This window comes from Pinus tabuliformis, chromosome 6 (genome assembly GCF_031772625.1).
Source record: "Pinus tabuliformis cultivar Carrire ecotype Pingquan chromosome 6, CPIR1, whole genome shotgun sequence".
Taxonomy (NCBI): Eukaryota; Viridiplantae; Streptophyta; class Pinopsida; order Pinales; family Pinaceae; genus Pinus; species Pinus tabuliformis.
Genome location: NC_142292.1, coordinates 1,567,355,510 through 1,567,378,283, shown reverse-complemented (window position 1 = coordinate 1,567,378,283; position 22,774 = coordinate 1,567,355,510). Strand labels below are relative to the sequence as shown.

At 38.0% G+C, this 22,774-nt stretch overlaps 1 pseudogene; it reads right to left on the bottom strand.

Annotated features, from left to right (window-relative positions):
• Nucleotides 1-11,707: 11,707 nt before the first annotated feature.
• The window catches only part of LOC149264753 (cell division cycle 20.1, cofactor of APC complex-like), a 30,686-nt pseudogene continuing 19,619 nt past the window's right edge, over nucleotides 11,708-22,774 (bottom strand).

Below are 22,774 nucleotides of genomic sequence, written 5' to 3'. Positions count from 1 at the left end.
CCTTGGAAATATTATATTCAACATTGAGATAGTAATAGTTATAGGATATTTCTATTATCCCTCTTCATTGTTAGATTATTTCCCAAGCTTCATATAGTTCTAATATGCTCTTTTGTTGAGCCATTGAATTCCATTTCATTAGATTTCACTCTATATCAGATAGAAAATATATTTAGATTGGATTTGAAGTTATTTGATATATTCTTGTAGTATTCTTTCATCATTATTATCATATCGAATTTGTGAGGGTTGAATGCAGACCATTTAGTTGAAACTCTGAATGGTTAGGGATTCATATCTTGAAGAAATAAGAGTTTGAATCATAGCCAACATCTTTCAACAAATACCTCATATTGATGTCTTGGCACAGTCTCCCAACCATAGATTTTCTTCAAGGAACAACATCAAATTGGCACCATTATTGGGGACGAAGGAATGAAGTTAACTTTCCCTAGGTGTACGACATGACTATATCTATTACTTGATGGTGAACAAGATTTATACATCGAATATTTACTACTTAGCATTCACCTTGATCCGAACTTATGCAGGAACGCAACAATCTTTGTAGTCTTGGAGTACTCTGCCTCCATAGATTAAAACCTGTGTTCCTGTAGGATAACCAGTATGCTGGTAGATGTTGTTCTTCAAAAACAATATTGATTTGGTGATCTGTACCCAGGCCAAATGTGTCCTCCCGTTAGGGGTTTTTATAAAAACTTGATAAGGAAGAGGGCTTACCAGCGATTTGGGTTCTAGTTGTATCTGAGAGTAAGATTGCCCATCTGCATTAGATTCGCCGCACATCTTTTTATTCCCAGGGATTTTCTTTCGGGAAAACTGAGGTAAATTCTGAGGGGGCGAGATCTGGTCCCGACAGAGTTGCTCATGATACAAAACCCATGCACAAAAGCATAGGTAGGTTCGCCCAGATATTATAGGGCCCATTTTTTTTTTTGGGCACTGTCCTGGATCCCATGTAGGGGGCTATCGCCTCATTATCCCCTTTATTGTTGACTAAAAGGATGAAAATTTCAAAAATCATTTGTTAGACATATGGAAAATGCAGTGCTAACTTGCTAAGTACCAATCAGCCATGCATAATAAATTACAGATCATCTGCAAACTCTAAATAAAACTAAGTGACTAAATGTTGCCACATTAAATTTAAGAAACCTGACAAGTATCTCCTTTTAATTACCTTAGAACTTTACGAATATGGAAAACAAGGTTTTGATCTGGTTATTTCTTACTCATCAATAAGGGTTTTGTAGTCTTGGAGTACTCTACCTCCATAGATTAAAACTTGTGTTCCTGTAGGATAACCAGTATGCTGGTAGATGTTGTTCTTCAAAAACAATATTGATTTGGTGATCTGTACCTAGGCCAAATGTGTCCTCCCATTAGGGGTTTTTATAAAAACTTGATAAGGAAGAGGGCTTACCAGCGATTCAGGTTCTGGTTCTATCTGAGAGTAAGATTGCCCATCTGCATCAAATTCGCCGCACATCTTTGTATTCCTAGGGATTTTCTTTCGAGAAAACTGAGGTAAATTCTGAGGGGGCGAGATTTGGATTGTGGAGGAGAACCACTTAATAAATATTCTCAAAGATTGCGAAGGATAGCCACTTAATAAATATTTTCAAAATCAATTCATGAAGATTGCAAAGGATAACCAGTCAATAAATATTTTTGAAGTATGATAACCAATCGTCAGGACTGCTAAGGATAATGGCCACCAGGGTAGGAATTTCAAATGTGACGCATTGGTTAAATTTAATAATTTATTTAATTTAATATCCGTTTCCATCATTTAAATATTTAATGTTTCAAACATTTTAATACATAATTTTCATGAGTTGAAAAACTAAACTATATTTGACTGATAAATAACCCAGTCAAATTTAGAATTTCAAATTACCCAGCAAATCACCCTGTGCATTTTGTCAAATCCCATCTCTGAATAGATCTTTTCAAAGTATCAAATCATCAGGACTGCGAAGGATAACCACTTAGAAAATATTTTCGAATTTTCAACACAGAATGGGAGAATCCGTTTTCCATGTTGTTGCTTTCTTTTCCACTTCCCGTGTTGTTGCTTTAGCGTGGCCACATGGGAGGAATCATTCACTACTCTTGATGGCTATTTCCATTTCAAGCATCAAGTCATCTGACTCAAAAGGCCATAACCCATCACTATACAAGATCATATGATTTAGAGGAGGTGAATATGACAAGATAGGCTGCAGGCCAATGTTAATCCAATGCATAGTGAACAAGGTGTAAACATTCATCCCATCATCTATATGAACCTGCAAAGCACTCAAAATTCAAACTGTATCTATTGAATTCAATTTATTTACTTTATCTAATTCCTTTTCTCCAAAATATTACTTAAATAATGAATGAGGACATAAAATGAACAAAATTAGGGTATTCTAAATTTTCATAAAACTTTTTAAATATATAGTTTTTTTGCTTACAAGAATTTTTTTTGCAAACTTTGTGAATACTTCCTCATTAGGGGAAGATGGTAAATGAGGTAAATCAAGTGTTTAATTTTGAAGTACTTTATGTTAAAGGATCAAAAAAGTTGAACTTATGATTTTTTCAATTTTTTTCCTTCAGGTTTAAGTCATAACCATTTAAAGTAATTTTACGAACTTAAAATTTCTCAGCTACTTAATATATAAATATTAATAAAATATTAAATCAATTTTTTTATTAATTTAAAAAAATATATATAAAATCTTTATAATTTCTATTTTTGATTTATAAAATTCAAAAGTGCATTTTTATATTATTAGCATAGTAAATTAGAGTACAAAATTTACTTTCATGGCTTTATTGATTTCGATTAGACTAGATATGATAGCAAGGGGAGTCGGAGAATGCGGAAGATATAACCATACAACAATTATTCCCGATAGGATAAATAACCTTACATAACAAAGAACAACAAAATAGACAGAGAACCTGAAAAGATCATGTCACAGAAGAGGTTGAGTAGGAAGCCCAAAAGGTGTTGCAAGGAAGCCATCTCTCTCATGCATGTGGAAGTCAATATGCTCCACTCGAGCCTCCAAGTCGCACAGATAGTTGTTGATGCATCATTGGTTCTATTTTACCATTTTTTTTTTGAGTAATTTTAGGTGAGTGAAAATTTGTTACATTTGAATGATTGTATTTTCATAATGAAAATATTTTGAATATCCTATAAAGTTTATATTTTAATCATTCATATCTATTATATTTTCGTCATAAGTATTTATTTATTTATTTATATAGTTTTATTTATTAAAATAAGAAATAGATAATTTTGTTTTTTTCCTAATTGATTTATTTTTTTTATATTAATTTGTTTTTAATAAAAAAATCATCTTTTTAGATTTTTATTTTTTTCGTGTGCTTTGATTAACCTAAATTGGTTTTTGTAATTTCTTAAACATTCATATATTTTATATGATTCTTCTTGGGTTTTATATTTTTTAATAATATAATATATGAATTTTATATTAGTGATTTTATCTTTTAAAGTATTTATTTATTTATTTAAATTTACTATTTAATTACTTAATTGCACAATTTTTATATATATGTGTTTTTATTGTATATTGAGAAATTATTTTATTATATACTAAACTAGCTTAAGCTAGAGTAGGGTAGGCAAGGCTAGGCTAGGTACGGTGGGCTAGGGTAGGCTAGGTTAGGCTAAGGTAGGCTAACAACTAGACTTGGTTATTGTACGATAGCCTAGGGTAGGTTAGGCTAGGGTAGACTAGGTTAGGCTACAGTAAGGTAATCTTGGATAGGCTAGGGTAGGCTAGAGTAGGGTAAGTTAGGCTAGGCTAGGTTAGGGTAGGCTAGAGTAGGCTACGTTGGGCTAGGGTAGGGTAGGCTAGATAGGGTAGAGTAGGGTAGGGTAAGGTAGCGTAGGCTATGTTAGGCTACGCTAGGCTAGGCTAGGCGAGGGTAAGCTAGGTAGGCAACGCTAGGTTAGGTTATGCTACAATAGGCTAGGTAGGGTAGGGTAGGCTATGCTAAGTTAGGCTAGGCTAGGCTATGGTAGCGTAGGGTAGGCTAGGTTAGGCTAGGCTAGTCTAGGGTAGGCTAGGCTTGCTAGGCTAGGCTAGGCTATGCTAGGGTGGGATAAGTAGGCTAGTCTAGGCTAGGGTTGGCTAGATAGGCTAGGGTAGGGTAGGCTGCGCTAGGGTAAGCTGGGGTAGGCTAGGCCAAGTTGCGTGATGTTAGACTAGGGTATGATAGGCTAGGGTAGGCTATGATAGGCTAGGCAAGGTAGACTAGGCTAGGGTAGGCTAGGCTAGGGTAGGCTAGATAGGCGAGGGTAGGCTAGGCTAGGTTAGGCTAGGGTAGGCTAGGTTAGGCTAAGGTAGGCTAGGGTAGGTAGACTAGGCTAGGCTTGGGTAGGGTAGGATAAGCTAGGGTAGGCTAGGGTAGGCTTAGCTAGGTTTGGATAGCCTAAGGTAGGGTAGGATAGGGTAGGCTAAGGTAGGCTAGGGTAGGCTAGGGTAGGATAGGCTAGGGTAGGCCTCGTTAGGCTAGGCTAAAGTATGGTAGGCTCTAGTAGGCTAGACTAGGGTAGGCTAGCTAGGCTAGGGTAGGCTAGCTAGGTTTGGCTAGGTTAGGCTAGGTAAGGCTAGGGTAGGCTAGGATAGGTAGGCTAGGCTGGGCTTTGGTAGGGTAGGATAAGCTAGGGTAGGCTGGGCTAGGCTTGGGTAGGTTACGGATGGGCTAGGCTAGGGTAGGATAGGGTAGGTTAAGGTAGGCTAGGTTAGGCAAGGTTAGCCTAGGGTAGGCTATGTTAGCATAGACTTCGCTATTGTAGGATAGCCAAGGGTAGGCTAGGCTAGGGTAGGCTAGGCTAGGGTAGGCTTGGATAGGCTAGGGTAGGCCACCGTAGGGTAAGCTAGGATAGGCTTGGCTTGGCTAGGCTAGGCTAGGCTACACTATGCTAGGTTAGGCTAGGCTAGGGTAGCATAGGGTAGGGTAGGGTAGGGTAGGCATGCCTAGGCTTGGGGAGGGTAGGATAGGCTAGGCTAGGCTAGGCTAAGCTAGGTTATGCAATATTAGACTAGGCTAGGCTAGGCGACGCTAGGGTAGGCTAGGCGATACTAGGCTAGGCTAGGCTAGACAAGGCAACACTAGATTAGGCTAGATTAGGCTAGATTAGGATAGGTTACGCTTGTCTAGGTTAGGCTAGATTAGGCTAGTTTAGGCTAGGCTAGATTGGACTAGGCTAGGCTGGGCTAGGCTATATTATGTTAGATTAGGCTAGATTAGGCTAGGCTAGCTTAGGCTAGATTAGATTAAGCTAGATTAGGCTAAACTAGATTAGATTAGGCTAGATTAGACTACCTTAGGCTAGATTAGATTAGGCTAGGCCAGGCTAGATTAAATTCGGCTAGATTAGGCTAGATTTGGCAAGATTAGGGTAGGCCAGATTAGGCGTGGCTAGATTAGGCTAGATTAGGATAGGATAGATTAGGCTAGGCTAGATTAGGTTATGCTAGGCTAGACTAGGCTAGGCTTGGCTAGATTAGGCTAGATTAGGCTACACTAGATTAGACTAGGCTAGGCTAGATTAGATTAGGCTAGGCGAGGGTAGATTAGATTCAGCTAGATTAGGCTGGATTTGGCAAGATTAGGGTAGGCTAGATTAGGCGTGGCTAGATTAGGCTAGATTAGGATAGGATAGATTAGGCTAGGCTAGATTAGGTTATGCTAGGCTAAACTAGGCTAAGCTAGGTTAGATTAGGCTAGGCTAGATTAGACTAGGCTAGATTAGCTTAGATTAGGCTAGGCTAGGCTAGATTAGGCTAGATTAGGCTAGATTAGACAAGATTAGTGTAGATTGGGCTAGGCTAGAAAAGACTAGATAGGCTAGATTAGGCTAGGCTAGATTAGACTGGGCTAGGCTAGGTTAGACTAGGCCACGATAGGTTAGATTAGGTTATGGTACATTAGGCTAGATTTGGATACACTACATTAGACTAGGCTAGATTAGGTTAGACTAGGCTAGGGTAGGCTAGTCTAGGGTAGGCTAGTCTAGGGTAGGCTAGATTAGGCTAGGCTACATTAGGCTAGGCTAGATTAAGCTAGGCCAGGCTAAACTAGGCTAGATTAGACTAGGTAAGCCTAGATTAGGCTAGGCTATACGAGGCTAGGCTAGGATAGGCTAGGCTAGGCTAGGGTTGACTATGCTAGATTAGGCTAGATTTGTCTTGTTTAGGCCAGATTGAGTGAGATTAGGCTAGGTGTGGCTATATTAGGGTAGGCTAGATTATCCTAGATTACGCTATATTAGTCTAGGCTAGATTAGGCTAGATTAGGCTAGGTTAGATTAGACTAGGATATGATAGGATAGATTAGGCTATGTTAGGCTAGATTAGGCTAGGCTGCATTAGGCTAGATGAGGCTAGATTAGACTTGGCTAGGCTAGATTAGGCTAGGCTATGCTACACTAGGCTAGGCTAGGCTACGCTTGGGAAGAATACGTTATATTAGACTAGTATAGAATAGACTACATTAGGATAGATTAGGCTAAGCTAGATTAGACTAGGCTAGGCTAGGCTAGGCTAGGCTAGATTAGGCTAGGCTAGGCCAGGATAGGCTAGGCTACGCTAGACTAGATTAGACTAGATTAGGCTACATTAGGCTAGGCTAGATTAGACAAGGCTAGCCTATGCTAGGCTAGATTAGACAAGGCTAGCCTATGCTAGGCTAGGAAAAGCTAGAGTATGCTAAATTAGGCTACGCTAGACTAGGCTAGTTTAGACTAGGCTAGATTAGGCTAGGCTAGATTAGGCTAGGCTAGATTAGATTAGGGTAGATTAGGCTAGGCTAGATTAGATTAGCCTAGGGTAGGTTAGATTATGCTAGATTAGATTACGCTAAGCTAGGCTAGATGAGACTACGGTAGGGTAGGGTAGGCTAGGCTAGGCAAGGCAAGACTAGATAGGTTAGGTTTTGGCATGGTAGGATAGGCTACACTTAGATAGGTTAGGATAGGCTAGGGTAGGGTAGGACAGGGTAAGCTAGGTTAGGCCAGGATAAACTAGGCTAGGCTAGTCTAGGTTAGGCGAGATTAGGATAAGCTAGGTTAGCATAGGGTATACTAGGTTATGGTAGGGTAGGCTATGGTAGGGTAGGCTAGGCTAGAGTATGCTTGGGTAGTCTAGGCTAGGCTAGGCTATGATAGATTATGCTAGTGTAGGGTAGGGGAGGCTAGGCTAGGCTAGGCAAGGCTACCCTAGGGTAGGGTAGGGTATGGTAGGATTGGATAGGTTAGCTAGGCTAGGCTTGGGTAGGTTAGGATAAGCTAGGCTAGGCTTGGGTAGGGTAGACTAGGCTAGATTGGGCTAGTTTAGGCTAGGCTAGATTAGGCTAGGCTAGATTAGATTAGGGTAGATTAGGCTAGGCTAGATTAGGCTAGGCTAGATTAGATTAGGGTAGATTAGGCTAGGCTAGATTAGATTAGCCTGGGGTAGGTTAGATTAGGCTAGATTAGATTACGCTAAGCTAGGCTAGATGAGATTATGCTAGATTAGGCTAGGCTAGGGCAGGCTATGGTAGGCTAGGGTAGGCTAGGCAAGGCAAGACTAGCTAGGTTAGGCTTTGGCATGGTAGGATAGGCTATGCTAGGCTACACTTAGTTAGGTTAGGATAGGCTAGGCTAGGCTACACTAGATAGGTTCGGATAGGCTAGGGTAGGGTAGGATAGGTAGGCTAGGTTAGGTCAGGATAGGCTAGGCTAAGCTAGTCTAGGTTAGGTGAGATTAGGATAAGCTAGGTTAGTGTACAGTAGGCTAGGTTAGGATAGGGTAGGCTATGGTAGGCTAGGGTAGGCTAGGCTAAGCTAGAATAGGCTTGTGTAGTCTAGGCTAGCCTAGGCTAGGATAGATTATGCTAGGGTAGGGTAGGGAGGCTAGGCTAGGGAAGGCTATCCTAGGCAAGGCTATTCAGGGAAAGGCTACCCTAGGGTAGGGTAGGTTAGGGTAGGATAGGATAGGCTAGCAAGGCTAGGCTTGGGTAGGGTAGGATATGCTAGGGTAGGCTTGGGTAGGGTAGGATATGCTAGGGTAGGCTTGGGTAGGGTAGACTAGGCTAGATTGGGCAAGATTAGGCTAAGCTAGTCTAGATGAGGCTAGATTAGTCTAGGCTAGACTAAGCTAGATTAGGCTATATTAAGTTATGCTAGGGTAGGCTAGGCTAGTCTAGATCAGGCTAGTTTAGGCTAGGCTAGATTAGACCACGCTAGGCTAGGTTAGGCTAGATTAGGTTAGGTTAGATTAGGGTAGATCAGGGTAGGGTAGATTAGGCTAGATTAGATCAGGGTAGGGTAGATTAGGCTAGATTAGATTGGGCTAGATTAGGCTAGGCTAGAATAGGCTAGGCTAGATTAGGCTAGATTAGATTAGGTTAGATTAGATTAGGTTAGATTAGACTAGGCTAGGCTAGGCTATGCTAGATTAGGTTAGATTATGCTAGATAAGGCTAGATTAGGCTAGATTAGATTAGGCTAGGCTAGGCTAGATTATTCAAGGCTAGGATAGATTAGAATTTCCTAGGCTAGATTAGGCTAGATTAGGCTAGGATATGCTAGGATATGCTAGGAAAGGCTAGCTAGGCTAGGCTTGGGGAAGGTAGGATGGGCTAGGCTAGGCTTAGGTAGGGTAGGATAGGCTAGGCTAGGGTAGGATAGGGTTGGCTAGGCTATGCTAGGCTAGGCTAGGCTAGGGTAGGCCAGGTTAGGGTACGTTAGGTCAGGGTAAGATAGGCTAGGTTCCAGTAGGGTAGGTTATGGTAGGCCAGGAGGCTAGATTAGGTGAGATTAGATTAGTATAGGCTAGGATAGGCTCGATTAGGTTAGATTAATCTAGATTAGGCCATGTTAGATTAGGATAGATTAGGGTATGCTAGATAAGATTAGGTTAGATTATGATAGATTAGGCTTGATTAGAGTAGGCTAGGATAAGTTAGGCTAGGATATATTAGATAAGGCTAGATTAGGCTAGGCTAGATTTGGCAAGATTAGGCTAGGCTAGATTAGGCTAGATTAGGCTAGGCTAGGCTAGATTACACAAGATTAGATTAGGCTAGATTAGGCTAGGCTAGGCTAGGCTAGCTTAGGTTAGATTAGGCTGGGCTAAATTAAACAAGTCTAGGGTGGGTTAGGCTAGGCTAGGGTATGCTAGGTTAGGCTAGGCTAGATTATGCTAGATTAGATTAGGCTAGTCTAGATTAGACTAGGCTAGGCTAGGCTAGGTTAGATTAGGTTGGATTAAGCTATGCTAGGCTAGGTAAGGGTAGGCTCAGATGGGCTAGGGTAGGCTAGTGTAGGCGAGGGTAGGGTAAGGTAGGCTAGGGTAGGCTTGGGTAGGCTAGGTTATGCTAGGCTAGGGTATGCTAGGTTAGGCTAGGCTAGATTATGCTAGATTAGATTAGGCTAGTCTAGATTAGACTAGGCTAGGCTAGGCTAGGTTAGATTAGGTTGGATTAAGCTATGCTAGGCTAGGTAAGGGTAGGCTCAGATGGGCTAGGGTAGGCTAGTGTAGGCGAGGGTAGGGTAAGGTAGGCTAGGGTAGGCTTGGGTAGGCTAGGTTAGGCTAGGATAGATTATGCTAGCGTAGGGTAGGGGAGGCAAGGTTAGGTTAGGTTATGCTAGGAAAGGCTAGGCAAGGCAAGACTACTCTAGGCTCGTGTAGGGTAGGCTAGGCTTCGGTAGGGTAGGATAGGTTAGGCTAGGCTAGGCTAGGCTTGGGTAGGGTAGAGTAGGCTAGATTGGTCTAGATTAGCCTAGGCTAGGCTAGGATAAGCTAGGCTAGATTAGACTAGGCTATGCTAAGCTAGGTTAGGCTAGACTAGACAATGTTAGTCTAGATTAGGCTAGGCTAGGCAAGGGTAGATTAACAGAATTCATTGTTGATACCTCATTATCCCCTTTATTGTTGACTAAAAGGATGAAAATTTCAAAAATCATTTGTTAGACATATGGCAAATGTAGTGCTAACTTGCTAAGTACCAATCAGCCATGCATAATAAATTACAGATCATCTGCAAACTCTGAATAAAACTAAGTTACTAAATGCTGCCACATTAAATTTAAGAAACCTAACAAGTATCTCCTTTCAATTACCTTAGAACTTTACGAATAGGGAAAACAAAGTTTTGATCTGGTTATTTCTTACTCATCAATAAATGAATTCATTACCAAAATGTACTGGAAAGTGGCAATAAATAGATGAAACCATGACAGAACTTAATCTACTTTATTGGCACTGAAACCCACACTATTTGGCATAAAGAAAGGTATTCGAAAACACATGTGGGTATGTTAAATTTTAGCACCAGTGAAAATATCAATTAGTGGGGCAAACAGTATGAGAGGCCAAAATCTGACAAGGGTCCCAAAGAAATCAGTCACAACAATTAACACAAACAACGAAGTTTCAAATCAAAGCACAGGCACCGGATGGAAATCAGACAAAACAAAAAAGCCACAACTTAAACTAATTTGGGAAGCAGATGAATATAGGATAAATATGGTTGTTTTAATAAAAAAAGATAAATATGGTTGATCAGTCCAACAAACCAATAACAGATACCAGCAAATGGGAGGAATGATATGATAGATCATAGAACCAATGAGCATGAACAACTTTAACAAACATTCAAAATATGTAAGGTGTCAGAGGACAAAGATAACTGATCAGACCAACAGTTCCATGAGACAGGATCTTGCAACAAGGGCACAACAAATGATGATGAATATCGCTTGTCCTAGCAGCACATTAGAAGCTCTCAATTTAGTGTCTACTCATTCATGGCTATATCATCAATACCTGGTATGCATGGAGGTCTTTAGTCAGTTTTTCAGTTCTTCTGTCACAGTCAATATTTTTGTAAGGTTGAGAGTTGTAGCCACAAGTCAGGGTAATTCATGGAGTTCTTTCAAGTTTCAAGAACCTATGTATGTGACTATTTTTCTGATTAATGTTTATTAAAAAATGCTTTACTGATCTCTTGAATGAATATATGTGAAGAGATGAATTTTGCAAGCCTAAGGAACTAAACTATAGTACAATGTAAAATATTACAAAAAAATTATACAAATGAGATAGCAATATAGATACATAACTAAAATTCTATAGCAATATAGATATAGAATTTATCTCAGGTAAGAAATTACATAATAAGTGCGTCATAGCAAAATGAAGAAGATAAATCATTCAAGAATTACCTATAAGATTGAGTAGAGTTGTGAAGGCATTTTGTAGAATGTGAATCATTCCATGAGTGGAGGAGGCGTGGAGGTTTCTTTGTTGATGTGAATGACATACTTGCTGACACTCATAATGTTTCATTTTCAGAACCTTCATTGAAGAATATGGGACTCCAAAGACTTTCCAAAACCATTTTAATTTTTACGATGCAGTTGAAGGAGTGATTCTTGTCTCAGAAAGCTATTGCAACATTGTTCCATCAGGTTTCACAAAAGATAAGTTCAAAGTTCATGGTATACGAGAAGAAAGAAAGAAGAAACTGTAGCATATTACATTGAAGAAAGTGGAACATGCTCCATGTCAATCCAACAGCCTGTAGAAGAGCTATGTGAAATAGAAAACAGAACATTTAATTACTACCTTGAGTTAAACATCCTCATTTCATAAATATAGAAAGATGCTTATTAGTGGATGTAAGTATGACACTTGCTGAAAGCCCCATTTTCATCTTTACTCTTCACCCTTTTTGAGGTATCAGGAACTCCAAATACTTGCCAAAACCTAAGTGTTTCATCTGCTACAGTTGATGCAACTGTGTACCCATCAGGGCTTTGAAGAGGTAAGGCATAAGAAGGATCATGAGGACAAATCCATTCATAAAATGAAAGATGAATGCATAAGTACTCATAAAAATAAATCAATTTCCATACCTGTGCCAGATGAAGAACTTGAGAAGTATGACCTGTAAGTTCAGTAATATTCACCATAGATGGGTACTTCCATAAGGTTAACTGGTTCTGACTAAATCCATGTGAACTCAGTAACTCACGTTCATGCCTATTCCAGAGTAATGAACAAACTTGGGAATGAGTGTCTACAGTATTTAAGCAGGCACCTGTGTGAGTATTCCAAAACTTTATAGACCTGTCTGCACTCCCTCCACCAGATGCTAAAAGATTGCTTTTGAAGGGGCACCACGCCAAGGCCTTGACTGCTACACAGTGTTCATCTAAGCGGTGGAGATATTGAGAGGTAGAATTATGGGATGCCATGCTCTGATCCCAAATGTACAGTAGATTGTCATTCCCCCCACTTGCAAGTTGTTGGCCATAAAGAGACCATTTCAATCCACAAACCTCCTAGTCATGCCCTCTGTATGTTTGAACAATGTGCTCTCGCATACGAACATCATGATTGATTATGATCCCATCCTGTCCTCCTGTCATAAGAATAGGACCATTCCAAGCAAGGGCACCAACACGTGCATGATGACCTTTCAATGCTCTTAACTGCAATTTTATCCATGTCAAAATTTGGAGATTGCCATTACATTGGAATGAAAAAACCTTGAAGAGATAAGGAGATTTTATTTACTTGTTTATCAGATCAAGAGTCCCATAGCTATATAACAAAATTATTCAACCCAATGGCAATGTGCCTCCCATTAGGTGCCCAGCTAACACTAGTAACAGGGCCTTCTTCATCGTCTGCAATCAAAAGCTCTGATATAGAACTATTTGAAGCATCCCACGGGTATACAGTATTGCCAAGGGCTATGGACAACACATTGTTCAAACTCCAGTCCAGTAGGTTCAAGTAATAATCATCCACAAGGTCTGGTGCATCCAGAGTTCTATCTGCAGACTATAATCAACATGGATAAGTTAAAATATTAAGAAAAAAAAGGTAAATGGCCCAAGGACAATTGTTCTGAGATGGGCATATCCAGTGTACTAATAACGAAAGCCCCAAATACTATTCTGTTTGACTGGACTCCAAGGGTATATTTAGAATGCAAAAGCAGGTAAATATCAATGGCTGGGATTAAAGTTTCATTCACGAAAGGTATTTTTCAGTGCTGAAATAGTTTGTAAATATTTTTAAAAATTGGATTGGGGTGTGGTAGCAAATTCAACATTAAGTGAAAAAGTATAAGGAGATTGTAAACAATCCACCAAATGGACTATTACTGCATTAACAAACACAAGCCATTTTGTACAATCTAAAAGGGCTTAAGGGTTTGGGTTTCTTACACAAGTAAACATCAACAGAAGATCCGGTTCTCAAAGCATTATATATAATGGAATATGATAGTGACCCTTTTTCTGGCCTTCTTCGGCCGCCTTTCGCCCGAGAGGCTTCATGCTCGGACACATAAAGAAGAATGTCGACTTCAAAAGCTGCAACGTTGTCCTGCGGCGGAACAAAATTGGACAACCAAGTTCCAGAAATAGGATCTACCTAAGATTTCCCCCAATGGAAATCTAATCAGAGTTTTTGCATAACAGGGCCAGGTACTTTATGTGCCCTCTACTTTATAACCCATATACAATTTGCACCCCACCCCTAAACCCTGGAAAACCTTGTTTAAATGATCTAGAGAACGATTTAGATTTGGTTGGGGACGTTAGGGAAAACGAAGGAATTCGCAGGAAATCTAGGGTTTTGATTGATGAAGAAGAGGAGAAAATTTTAGGGCAAGAACTTGCGTTGATATTGGCGGCATTGAGATTTTCTTCAGGTGCCAAAAATATCGTAATTAGTGAGTCCCATACTACTTTGGGTGAGACCTCAGTCCACGCTTCGTGGACTGTTGCCGAAAGTGCCAGTAGTACAGGGATTTGTTTGGCTAATTAACTTCAAACCTGGGTCAGGCCCCAACAAGCCAACACACACCACAACACTAGAAGCAACAACAACATGTTTGATTATCGAAGAAGAGAAGATGACCGAAGGAATGATCGCAATACAAGAGATGAAAGAAGAATAAGAGATGCTCCAAGTGACCATGAAGAAGATCATCATCCTCAAAAGAAGTCAAGATACTCCAGTTATGGAAGCAATGTTGGCAATCAATCTGAATATATCCTTATTTAAGCCCCTACTATTTCCTCTCCTCTGGATTCATGGGATGGTTGGTTGGTTGATAGTGGTGCTACTCATCATTTCTCTGGGTATAAGGAAGTTCTCTCTAATTTGGTAGAGAGAGAGAGTCAAATTTGAAAATTTTTCTTGGAGACAACTCCACTAATCCCATTAAAGTCTTTGAGTCCTTCAAATTCCATTTGGAGTTTGGGGAATCTATTTTTCTCCATAATGTGATGTATGTGTCAGGATTGAAGAAGAATTTGGTATCAATATCTACTTTGGAGGACAAAGGGATGAGGGTTGGCTTCATTAGGGGAAAATTTATTACTTGGCTTGTTATATCACCAATGAGAGATGCATTCACATTGGGAATGATATTTGAAGGACTCTACAAGGTTATTGGAAGACCTCTTCTAGAATTGGTCCATGATACTAATCATCTAAGCGAGTTTTGGCACCAAAGATTGGCCCATTTACATTATGATGCTCTTCCGAAATTGATGAAATTGGGAGTCTGGAATTCCTGATGTTCAAGTCCAACATGATGGAGTATGTCTAGGTTGTGCCAGTGGAAAGAAGACAAGGGTACCATTCCCCTCTAGAAAGAACAAGACAAATGACGTCATCCATCTCATTCATTTCGACTTATGTGGTATGATGCCCATACATTCTATTGGTTTCCATCTCTACTACATCACCTTCATTGATGACATTTTAAGAAATATATGGATATATTATTTGAAGCACAAGGATGAAGCTTTCAAAATGTTTAAGGAGTTCAAAGCTTTGGTCAAAAATAAAGCAGGGAAGAAAATTAAATCTTCAGGTCTGATAATGGTGCTGACTACATTTCGAATGAGTTCATATATTTTGGGAAGAATGAAGGTACCAAGAAAGACACGATTGTACCCTATACTCTTGAGAAAAATGGAGTAGTTGAAAGAAAGAACAAGTCTATTGTAGAAGTTTCTCATGGCATGCTCCACGATCAAAAGTTTCGAAAGTTCTTTTGGGGAGAAGCAATGAATGTTGTCGTATATGTTCAAAATAGGGTGCCTCATCAAGAATTGGACAACAAGACCCTTGAAGAAGTGTTCACAGGCATCAAGCCTGATGCTGGTCATCTTTGTATCTTTGGTTGTCTTGCATATTTCCATGCATTGAAGGAAAAAAGAAACAAATTGGAAGCCACGAGAAGAAAAGGTATGTTTGTTGGATATTGTGAATATTCTAAAGCTTTTAGAATATATATTCCTAGTCAAAGGAAGGTTGAAATTAGCATGGATGTGACGTTTTATGAAGATGTTTCCCTTGGGAAAGAAAGGGACCTTCCTCTGCCTCCTCCTCTTGAGAAGAAGAATGATGATATGGATTTTTTAAATGGTCCTTCCATGCTTGAATCTGAGAGAGACATTGTTGATGATCCCATGGAGCCAATGGATCCCTTAGACCCTCCTCCATGTGATCCTCCTACCAGGAAGAGGCCACTTTGGCTTCGTGACACATTACATGATGATGAGAGATGAGTTCTCATTCGAAGATCATTTAGAGAAAGCAAGAAGCCATGTAGGTACTTGGGATATGTTGCATCCATGAGCACTATGCTTCAATACGAACCTACCACCTTTGAAGAAGTCATGAAAGAACAAGTTTGGAAGGATGCTATGGTTGAAGAATATGAGTTTATTATGAAAAATGATGTATGCGATGTTATGTCAAGACTGAATTGGAAATATGTGGTGACTTTATTCAAGATCAATCATGGAGTTGATGGTAGCATTGAAAAATATAAAGCAAGGTTCATGGCCCAAGGATTCACTCAAAAAGAGGGATAATATTATGATGACATATTTGCACCTATGGCTCAATATACAACCATTCGTTCAATAGTTTCTCTTGCCGCAATTCAAGGATGGACCCTACATCAGATAGACATAAAGACAACATTCCTCCATGGCATGTTATATGAAGAAGTGTACATTGCGAAGCCATAGAGATTTGAAGTAGAGGATCAAAAATCACATGTTTATAGCTTGAAGAAGGCATTGTATGGCTTGAAGCAATCCCCCAGAGCATGGTATGCCCACAAAGACAATTATTTGGTGAAGTTGGGATTCGCAAGAAGCAATGTTGATCCCAACCTCTATTTCGAGATAGTCCAAGGTATGTCGCTGATTTTGGTTTTATACGTTGACCATCTATTCTTGACAAGTAGTGAGCCCCTAATGATTGAGTGTAAGAGGGATTTAGCCTCTAAATTTGAGATAAAAGACCTTGGTTTCATGAACTACTTTCTAGGCCTTGAGGTGTGGCAAAGGCCCGGTGAGATTTTCCTTTCATAAGGAAAATATGTCGTGAAGTTATTGGAGAAACTTGGAATGACAGATGCAAGTCCTTGCCAACACCGATAGAAATGAATTTCAAGAAGTTATGTGGAGAATTTGCAGGATCTGACTTGGAAAATCCACCCGAGTATAGATAGTTGATTGGGGCTATGATGTTCTTAATGAACACTCGTGCATACATATGCTCTGTAGTGAACATGTTGATTCAATTCATGACTGAGCCTCTCCATGCACATTGGATTGTTTCTAAACACATTTTGAGATATTTGCATGGGATGATCACCCTTGGTATGAGATACACTACCAAAGATGTTCGACTTCATGGATATACTAATGTTGACTGGGCAGGAAATGTTGTCAAAAAGATTGAGAGTACCTCTAGATGGTGTTTTAGACATGGATCTGCCATGATATCTTGAGTGAGCAGGAGGCAGAAGTCTGTAGCATTGAGTATTGTCAAGGCATAGTACATTTCCACTATCATGGCTAGTTGTGAAGCAGTTTGGTTCAGGAAGCTCTTTAGAGAGCTATTTGAGCAAATCCCAGACACTACAACAATATATTGCAACAACAAGAGTGGGATATGTCTGGTAGATAATCTTGTATTTCATGACAAGCCCAAGCACATAGAGATTCGATATCATTATATTCAAGACATGGTACATAGAGGAGTCGTTAGACTCCATTATATATCGACAAATGAGCAGATTGCAGATATGCTCACCAAGGCTTTTCTGAAAGGGAATTTCTTGGTCTTCAAATAGAAGCTTGAACTATTGGATGTGACCCTTTACGATAAGGGTATTCATTGATCAAGAACACTGGGCCGACTCTTCCCCCTTGTCTAAGATCCCAAGGTGAGGAATTGAGATGGAGGGCTCGTAGGGTTGAGATATCTCTAGACAATAGGGTCGTAGATATTTCTCCTCTATCCAGTACCCATAGGGTTGGAGATGTTGCTCCCCTATCTTGGTCTTCGTAGAGTATACCCCATTTTTCATCATACCCATAAGTTGGGATTATCGGGATTACCACTCCCCGTTTAGCCAACAATTTGAGAGTGTACCTGGGGGTGTACAACCCAATTTGATTATGATGGAGGTGTTCTACCACGTGACTCTTGAGGGTCATTGTTGGTAATATTAGTGGGAAATAGGATGGGTTGAGATGTTCTCCCCTATATCACCTATTGCTTGATTTGGGTTTGAAGATGTTTTGCTCCCCCATGAGATTCTCCATTGAGATGTGCTCCCTGATGTTGATTCAGGCTTATATGTGCTTCCTAATATTATTTGCAGATTAAGATGTGCTCTCCGACGTTATAGAGGGTGGTATTTAATGCTCCCAAATACTTCTTATTTAGATTCGAGAATGTTACAACAAATAGAGTTGAGCAGAGATGGGACATGATATGATGACAAGATACACATGACATAATGTAGTTGGAATTTATCCCTAGATGAGAGGGAGTGTTAATTTGGTAGCTTAGTGACAAATTCCAACTATGGGGATCAATTCCTCTTTTCGAGAGGACCAATTTTGAATATTGAAGTGCTCAATTTGGACAAGGGAAAATCTACTTATGAAGAAAAGCCCACATATGGACATTTGGACAGATCATCCCTAACACGAAATGGTCACCCTTGGAAGCCTATAAATACAAGTGACCTCAAGCTCATTTGGCCCCCACCAAGAATCATCTTATTCTATTCTTCATTGATTCGTTCACACAGGTATAAGGCTAGGTTGAGGAAAGAGGTTCGCACAGGTCTGAAAATATAGGGTCTGGAGCTCGCATGTGTTCTAAGGTTTTGGTTTCTGATCACAAGCTCGTCAAAGGAAATTTTCGACTCTAACTACAAGCTAGCGTGCTCAAGGGTGTGGTTGGAAGGTCTCAACTTCATGCACAACTCTTCCTCTTCGCGATTGGGCTCTAGGGATAAATTTTGAAATATGACCGAAGTTGACTACAGGTAAGAAAAATTGTCTCCGATATATATTGATGCTATAAACATATTTCTGAATGTTGTTGGGTTAATGTTGTTGGATGATTTTGTATTGGAATCATTGTACTCTCTATTGAACATTTTATGACAATCTAATAGAAGAATATTTTTCAAAGGGTTTTCTCACTTGTGGGGTTTTTCCCTGGCCTTTGACCAAATTTGGTGTCTCTTGTTGATTGTCTCCTTTGTCATTGCATTTATTGTTCTATCTTCAATTACTATTGATGATTGCAAATATTAATTTTTATTGAAAGATTGCTAATTGAAGAATTGAGTTAGGCTAAAGCAATTAAAACAACATAGAACAATGCGAAAGTTAGCAATGACATGTTATGAAGTATATATTGCAAGTCATCACACTCTCCAAATTGGTTTAATTGGTTCATTTCTCTCAACTTGTTAATGCTCTAATGTGAAGAACTAAAATAAACCCAAATTTGTGAGCATTACACCTCCATATAACTAAACAACTACAAATTTATGTTTGTGCAACATTGTCATAACCCATTTTCAATTAATTTTTAAAATTAAATAGCAAAACTTTTTCCATTATCATATTGAAAAGTGTACATAAGCATAATCACCATTATGAGAAATGAAGAAAGCAAGCTCTGTGATAAGCTAGCAATGAAGGTCTTCCTAGTTTTTGTTGCCTTAATCTCTATACTTTCATGCATTATACTATTAATCACAATTTTAAAAATCCAAAATTTTAATTAAAAAACAATATCACTTGCATAAAACAATATATTTTCTTATATAGAATGGCTCATTTTTTTTTGGGAAATTCAAATTTCAATTATCAAAATTTATATGTATTTAGCTTTTTTCTTTAAATAAAACAAAAAAATAACATTAGTCAAGTCTAAGTCCGTTTCTATATATAAAATTAATTTTAATAAAAATATTTTATTTTTATAAAATTAAAATAAAACATCTAATTAAAATAAATATAATGTATAATTAAAATACATTAAATAAATTCATTTTATCCCATATTTCTTAATTATTTATTGATTTTTTTCCAAATCTAAATAATAATATTATTTTAATATATGATATTTTAAAATTTATACCATCATTGAAATTAAATTATATTAAGAATATTGATAACTTAATTAATTTTCTAAATTTATAACATTTATAATATTATTAATGAATTGAAAAATACTATTTTTTTTTTAATAAATTGAAATATATATATATATATATATGTGTGTGTGTGTGTTGTTAGTCGACATTGTTACCACTTTTATTTACTACAAAATTTATTTGTGTTTCTCACTTTTTTTTGGAAATAATATAAAAAATAACTTTCCTATATCATTTTCTTCTATTATTTTGTATATATTATTATTATTTTTATTTATTTAATCTAAATAAAATTAAAAATATATTAAAATAAAAATTAAAAATTTAATTAAAATAAATATAATGTATAATTAAAATATATAGAACAAATATTTTTATTAATATTTCTTAATTACTCATTCATTTTTTCTAAACCTAAATAATAATACCATTATAATATATCATATTTTAAAATTTATACAATCAATAAATTAAGTTTTATTAAAGATATTGATAATTAATTAATTTCCTAAATTTATAACATTATTAATCAATTAAAAATATGTATTTTTTCTCTTCACATATGATATATAATTATGAAACAATTGAAGACAAAAACATGAATAATAAGTCACATATAAATGTTGATGAAAAAGTAGATTACATTTATTGATCATTGATTATAATGCATAGAATTTTAGAAACATCTATAAATTTCTTGGAGCAAATGGTAAAACTCTCTTTTCCAAAATTCACCATATCTAGGAACATCATCTTTTTCTTGTTGTAACTTTTTTAAAAGTATTTTTGTGCTCGTAGTGGACATTGTTACTACTCCTACATTTGCATTTACTCTTTTGATTGCTTCAAGGTTTTCTAACATTTTTGAACATCCATATAATCTTATACTACAAATGTTTTTGAGATTCCAATAAGTTTTTGGCAAGATCGTTAATGCTTCATAAAGCAACAATGTAAACTTTTCAAGTTTGGGCATTTCACCTTCTTGTATCATGGGAAACTCTTCTAATTCTTCTAACTCAACCATTGAAAATGTCTTGAACATATGAAATGCCCCGATCTCGCCAAACTCAGGAATTCTTTTTAACTTGGGACATCATACCCTATCTAATTTCATTAACCCTCTAATATTTTGTAAATGTGGAAGTTCTTCCAACATATAACACTCCCATAATTGAAGAGGATTTAAATTTTGAAATTGATAAAATTTATTTTCCATTTTAACTATGTGAGAGCTCTCTAATGATAACTTCTTCAACATTGACATATTAGTAATATCTTCTGGTAAAAAAGTTGTGAAGGTGATCTTCACTTCCAATGTTTCCATCTGAAGCATCCTCCCTAAAATGCCCTCCAAAAATGTTTCTCCATTGTTCTCTAAGTCTAAATATTTTAGTTGTATTAAATTCCCCAAGTCATTAATAGAAGCATCTTTTTGACATCTTTTCAACTCTCAATATCTCCACGCACTAGTAGAAACCAAGAGGGATTGCAAAGAAGTGATTTGTGATATGACATGCGATATGCCATGCGGTAGACATTACAAATCATCACACTGTGCAAGGTATTAATACTTCAGTGCTCTCAACTTATGAATGCCCAATGGTAATTTTGTAATTCCATACCCACAAAGATCAAGAACTTGGAGATTTACAAGTTTGGAGACAGATGTTGGTAACCTTTTTATTGGCCCACACTCTAATCCTAGGCATGAAAGTTGTTTCAAACACTCAATACTCTTGTGCAATGGTTGGATGGACGTGCGACTCAAATCAAAAACCTTGAGAGGGATCATGCTCCCGATCACCCTTCTTGGAATTTTTCTCAAATTGTTGTTTCCATCCAACAATAATGTGCAGATTTCTGGAGCTTTGAAAGACTATGGAATAAAATTCAACCAGTTTCCAGTCAAAAAAATCCAAGTGCATTCTACACATTCATTTGCATCCAACGCTGTCAAACCCTTACCTATGCCACAATAGAAGTTCTCTTTCTTCTCAGCAATTTGTATTCCCCAACTACGCACAATATCGTGCATCGCACACACCAATCAATATATCTCAGTGTTGGTTCAATCAAGAAATGGTCGACTAAATTATTGAGGTTGATTCTTCCGATTTCGATTTGGTCATGGCCATCTTGATCTTGTAGCAACCCTTCTCCCAAACCAAAGAAAATAATGTTGTCTACAAAAATAATTTCGTCTTGTGGGAATGCAATAGTCAAGTACATAAAGCATAATTCAAGATTAATGTTGTAGTTGGCCAATGCATTGTAACTCAACTTGAGGCAATCATAAATACCTTGAAGGTATTGGTTGTTGGCGTTTGACAACCTATGGACTGCCAAGTTCCATTCTTGTGCATCGTTAATGTCTGCCATTGCCCTCCCTACTACTTTGATTGCGAAGGGAAGCCGTCCACATTTTGTAAAAACAACCCTCGCCTTTCCTTCATCTATGTTTGCTAGCAGATTTCTATTGTTATGTGGAAAATCATGATAAACAAACAACTGCCAACTATCATCCTTAATCAAATCACCTAATGTAATCAATGTGGATTTATCTGCATTTACGCCCATCTCTAGCAACGTTTTATGGTTCCTTGAACTCACAAAATTTTGGAGGTGGAATGGTTCGTTAGCCGAAGTAGACCCAATTCCTCTAGTAATCTACCACCCTCCTACCATACATCATCCAAGAACAACGAAATCTTTTTCCCTTGCATACTCTCATGCAACCATATTTTTATGGCTTCTTCATTCATATTTTGATCTGGATTTATGTTTACTTGCATGGCTATTTGGGAAGAGAGTTGATTCCTAAGATTTGTGAAAGATGGAGACCGTGAAATAGTCAGCCAAAGAAATAATCAATTGGAAAATAAATCCCTCACCTTTTTGCTACTGAAGACGGTCTTTAGGAGGAGTGTTTTACCATAACCATCATTTCCAAGCATGCTAATGCACTAAAAGGAAGACTGAGCCTCAACCTCGATCACTGACTTCTCTAGTGCTACAAAAACATTGTGTTTCCCCATGATAAGGGGTTCGTTGATAAAGAAACATCTTGAAGCATCAAGGTGGGTGGGTGTGGTAGAAGTAGAGGATGAAACTAGAAAGGCGCAAAACTTGTTGATTCTTGAAAGTCTCCTCAATTTAGACCATGCTAATTAAAGGAACTGATTGGATATGCTCTCTGATTTCTGAAATCAAACGAGTA